At 46.3% G+C, this 5,756-nt stretch overlaps 1 pseudogene; it reads left to right on the top strand.

Annotated features, from left to right (window-relative positions):
* Positions 1-2,464: 2,464 nt before the first annotated feature.
* LOC148825797 (histone H4-like) lies at positions 2,465-2,770 on the top strand (annotated as a pseudogene).
* The last annotated feature ends 2,986 nt before the right edge of the window (positions 2,771-5,756 follow it).

Raw genomic sequence — 5,756 nt, 5'->3', positions numbered from 1 at the left:
AAGAAATCATAAATTTGTCACATCCTTCATACTATACTTCTCTCTTGTATTAGTAAAGTTGATTTAAACTGAACAATATATGAAAGGTTTCATCTATACACTTACACATAATAAGTATACGAATAAATACTCGAAAGAAGCCGCAGCTCAGGTGTTAGAGAGATTTAAAATCGGATCGGAGGATTTAGAGTCCAGACTGCAAACCAACAGCTGACACAGGTCCTTTATAGAACCGTTTTGATTTCCTCTACTTTGTCCCCGTGACGTCATTGTCCTGCTTGCAGCTGAGCCCGACACACGTCTGGTTTCTGTCGCTAGGCGCACACCCTGCGGTCCATGCGGGTCCTAATACCCCAGTACAATGACGGGGACACTAAACTGTAAACAGGTGCCGTCCTTCGGCTGAGACGTAAAACCGAGGTCCTGACGCTCTGTGATCATTCAGGAGAATGGTGGTGGTGGAGGGGAGTCCCCATTACCTGTAAAGCACATTAAGTGGAGTATCCACAACAGCGCTATATAATTGTAAGCGATGATGATGATTATTATTATAATGTAAAATGCAATAAAAAATCAAACTTTGATTTAAAATAGATTAATGTAAAAACTGATAAAGCTAATGCTTTTTTCAGGGCTATATCTACTTTTTAAAAAAAAAGCGAAGTCTGTCGCGATTGTGAGAGTTAGAGAATGTGTTCCAGCGGGTGCCTTCATATCATGAGCGTCAGTCTCGCCCGTAGCTGCGAGAAGGTTAAAAGCGCACAAGTGATCTGTAGACGATGTTCGGGGAAGAAATAATTCTGTTTTCAGCACAGGGAGTGAGAATGAGCTCAGCCCGGCTCCCAGCAGAATCCATTCTGGTTTGGTTACTGTTAGACTGTGCGTCTGAGGCTCTTTGGATCGCAACGTAAAAAAAAAACAATTGCTCACATCGTGACTTCCACGACAGGAAGGAAAGATATCACTTTAAAAAATCAGAACTGAAGATTTGGATCCTGGGCCTCAATTTGATCAAATTATTAAAATAATAATTATCAAAATATCAGATTGTGTTTCTGCAACATTTCGTGCATAGTACGCCATTTTATCTAAAACAGTCACAACGAGGGCTTTACATGCAGTCTGGGGTATTTTCCCCTTTTATATTTTTGCCACTTTATATCGAACCTGTTATACTCCCAGAAGTGCACAGTAGCTTGTACTTAATAAAAATGTACAATTCACCGCTGGTATAAACAGATGTGTGCCGTGTTTGCCTTTGTAAGCATTTGTTTAAAAAATAAGTTCACAATACGATAAAAACACAGAAAGCACAAACTTTATAATACAACGATACAAAATCAATACCAAATCATTATGCCAATTAAGTAACTATCCTTTGAAAACAGAGAACACCTTTATATCTACAAAAAACTTGACATTTGTATGTATTTTTGAATTACAAAGCAGACAGTGTAGTCCCTTAATTCAAAGATCAGATCTTGGCCAAAACAAGACAATCAGACGTGGGCTGAATTCGGAACAGGAGCCTTTGCTTCGTCGTTTATTGAGCTTTTGATCAATGTCTGAATAAAACAGAGTCGCTTTTTTAACTCTTTGATTAAAGTACACAAAAAGCACCTTCCTTCGAGCTGGAATCAAACCAGCGACCTAAGAATTCCCTGCTGATTCCACTACAGTCCTCCGCTCTACCAACTGAGCTGAGCTATCAAATGGATGCTGTGGTATTGCTCTCTGGCACATACTGCCCAATGAAGTAAAATGTGAAATGGGTGATTTAAATCCCACTTCGACATCAAGTTTCCAACTCGTTTCCTTAGTCTCATTTACCTTGAATTTAAGCCACGAACCAGGATTCTACTGTATAAACTTCCAGGGATATTACAAAATGTTTGATGGGGCATCAATCATTCCAGGCGGAAATTGATTCCTTTTTTTTCTCGAGGGATCATATTAAACATTTCATTAGTATCGAGAGGAGGATCACCAGTAGACACAAAACAAACAGTTTCTTTCTGTCTTTATTAGAAAGTAGCGTTTGTGCTACATTAATAATATTTTCGTGGAAATAAAGAAGTTGTACATTTTAAAATTTATATTTGAATCGAAATGTGGTTTTGAGTTAAATATTAGCGTGTTCATGTAATTAGTTTGTGTTTGTCATGACTATATATATTTCCATGTTACTAGAATTTGTAACTGAAGTTTACTAGTTGTGTTTTTTATGATGATTAGACATTTGAATACAATATTGTATATAATGTATAATTTGAACTACATATTGTTCAGGTGTGAATAGTTGTATATTTTAAGAATACATTTCTAAAACAAATCATTGGCTTTATTTACTAGTTTCTACACTTATAAAAATCTTTCTTTGATGTATAATAGACATCAAAGAAAGATGTCTATTATACATCAAAGATGAGCAGTGTGTGTCGTGTTCACAGCTGATAACTAGAAGATGTCTGGAAGAGGCAAAGGCGGAAAGGGACTCGGGAAAGGAGGCGCTAAGCGTCACCGTAAGGTTCTCCGCGACAACATCCAGGGAATCACCAAGCCCGCCATCCGCCGCCTGGCTCGCCGTGGGGGAGTGAAGCGGATCTCCGGGCTGAACTAAGAGGAGACCCGCGGGGTGCTGAAGGTGTTCCTGGAGAACGTCACCTGCACCGAGCACGCCAAGCACGCCAAGAGGAAGACCGTCACCGCCATGGACATGGTGTATGCGCTGAAGCGCCAGGGCCGCACCCTGTATGGCTTCGGAGGCTAAACAGGAGTGGAGCTTCACTACCGGACCCCAACGTATAAACCCAAGTGACCCAGTAACTGCTCGAGTGTATGGAAGCACACAGCTTTATCAAGATTTCCAAGTGCAAGATCTTTTTATTCATAAAAGACCCTATTTATGTTGTATGAGAAATATTAACATTAATACAGAATCTTTTTTCACCAAATAAATGGGCTTCCTGACTTCAGAAAGCCTTCTATACAAATACAAAAATTCAATTTGGTAAATGAAATGAAAACACATACCCAACCAAACCTTGAGTACAGGCCAATCAGGATGATAATGCAAAACCATTTATAATTCAACAAATAAAACCTGTCAACTGGTAATCACCACTTATCATAAAAAAAATAAGTAGCAATACACAGTAGGTGACTCTTGGGTGCAAGTTAAATCCATGCAAGAAGGGGTTTAGTGTTATATTTCCAAATCAGATATGCAAATGAGAGATCTGGCCCAGCCAATCTCAAAGCTCTCTTGGTCTGGAATGGAGCAGCTCCCCTCTTCTAGTTATTCACACTGGAGTTAGGTTACATATTAGCACATTTCATCTCACAGTTGCTCCAGAAACAAAAAACGTAAACAAATGACCTGGAATGTGACCACACCTATGAGAATGTAGTTCAACAGATAACTTGTAAACCTTGTCATAAGATTTTTTTTGTTCTACAAAATAGACTTTATTCCGCAAAAAAACATCTCAAAAGGAACATCTCACACATATTAACACTCCATGTAATAAAAAAACAACGGCGAAACGGAGATTGATTGTCCGTTATCAATCTTTGCAAGTGGGGGCGGATTTGTGCAATTAAGAGAGTCCCTCCAAACCTACCACTTGCTATTGTCCTTTAATCCCTGTATAGGGCCCAAAGTCCTTTCCAGCGCTCCCTTGCCGTGGGGAAACCCCATTTGGCGACGTGGCGCTTCGTCCTCCTCCTGAGGTCCACCAGGATCCTCTCCTGCATCTCCCTCGCCCCCCACTTTATGTTGTGCCGGATGAGAGTGTTCCTCGCCTTCCACAGTCCTTGTTTTGTGAGGGACAGCAGCAGCCCCCGCAGGTCCTGTGTCCCCTTGTCCAGTCCGGTGGGTGCCAGCCCCCAGCAGAATGTACTGGTAACTGAGCACCGCACCCGTTCCCAGGAGTTGCATAATGTTGTCCATTCTGCCCCACACCGCCTTGGCGAAGGAGCAGCTCCAGAACACGTGTTCCTGAGTCTCCTCGACAAAACACGTGTCCCGGGGGCAATGCGGATTCCTGGAGATCGAGTGTCTGTAGAGGACCTTTCTGGTAGCCAGTCTCTTGTGTACAGCCATCCAGTTGAGGTCCTTCAGTTGGTTGTCAAGTTCTTTGGTCTGTGTCCTGCAGCCTTTCGTCAGCGACCAAATGCCCCCTCACCTCTTTGTACAGGGCTCTGTGGTTGGTGCAGAGCTCTGGCTGTCTCGTGGCCTCGTACCTCCTGCTCCACTTGACAGCGTGGATGTAGAACTCCAGTCGCATCTCTGCCTTGGGCCCAGTGTTTGACCACTGGACCAAGTGCCTCATTGGGATGGAGAGCCACAGCCTGACAAAGTACTAGTACTTGTGGCCGATGGGCTCCCGCAGCGCCCAACAGAGCTTGCAGTAGACGATGCAGTCGAGTTTCAGGGGGAAATGTGGAACATCTCGACCCCCTTCCTCGACCGGCTGACACATCCGGTTTCTCGTGATGTACTCGTACTTGCCGCCCCAGACGAAGCCAAAGATCATCCCTTGCAGCGCTCGTCTGAGTCTGGCCGGCAGCGGGTACACCACCGCCAGGTAAACCAAAGCCAGCAGGATGTCTGCTTTCAACACCATCACTTTCCCTGTGTAGGACAGCGACCGCGTTTTCCACAGACCCAGCTTCGCGTTCACCTTGGCGATCCTCTTGGTCCAGTTGTTGGTCTCGTTGTCCTGGCTCTGGAAGGAAACCCCCAGTATTTTGAGGGGCTCCGTGCAGAGCTCGAGACCCTCCGGCGCCATCGTCCTGTGCTTCCAGGGCCCGAAGAACTTCAGTTTGCTCTTTCGGCGGTTGAGATTCGACCCCGAGGCTCTGGAGTATTGCTCCATGACCTGCAGGGCCCTCCTCAACCCCCTGTCCGACCTCAGGAACAGCGTCGTGTCGTCGGCGTACTGGGAGATCTTCAGGGTCTCCCCCGCGCCTCCCGGTATCTCCAGGGTCCCGTCTCACCGTCTCTGCTAAGGGCTCTTGAAGAGCAGGGAGATGATGCCCTCCCTCATGGTGTCTCCGAGTTTCCCCCGGCGGAAGATCTCCTGCGCCACTTCCACCAGATCTGCCGCCAGGGTGTCCCAGAAGCAGGTGTAGAATTCCTTGGGGAGTCCGTCCGGCCCTGTCACCTTGCCATTCCCCATGGACAAGAGCGCCGCCTTCAGCTCCTCGGCCGCGATCGGACCCTCCAAGTCCTCCCTCACCTCCTCCGGTACTCGTGCCTTCAGCTCCTCCAGAAAAGCATCGCCTGCCTCCACCTCCGTCTGCTTTTCTGAAAAGAGCTCCGTGTAGAAAGCGGTGGCCGCTTCTACCTTGTCGCTCTCGTCCAGCACTTCCTCTCCATCTCCCCGTCTCAGGCCGTGGATCACCCTCTTTTTCTGGGCTCCTCGGACCTGATTGAGTTTGCGGAGCCTCTCCTTCAGGTCCCGTGCCCGGACTGAATTGAAGGCTCCTCCCCCGTTAGCCGAGCTGTACTCCTCCTCTAGTTGTCTCTGGAGTCGTGCAGCTTCCTTCCTCTCCCTGGCCGCCTTCCGTCTGCAATACGTCTGCGCCAGGGTTCAGGTCCTGTCTTTCACCGACTCCCACCATTCCACCATGGAGCTGTAGCCGTCTCTCAGATCGACCCAGCTTGCGTAGTCTTTACGGAACAGTGCCTTGAAGTCGTCTTCCTCCAGTATCTCCTGGTTCAGCTTCCAGTACCCACGACCGAATGCCGG

This window comes from Atractosteus spatula, chromosome 10 (genome assembly GCF_055471065.1).
Source record: "Atractosteus spatula isolate fAtrSpa1 chromosome 10, fAtrSpa1.hap1, whole genome shotgun sequence".
NCBI classification, from domain to species: domain Eukaryota; kingdom Metazoa; phylum Chordata; class Actinopteri; order Semionotiformes; family Lepisosteidae; genus Atractosteus; species Atractosteus spatula.
Note: the sequence above shows the minus strand (reverse complement) of the source record. Positions and strands in the feature narration are given on the sequence as shown.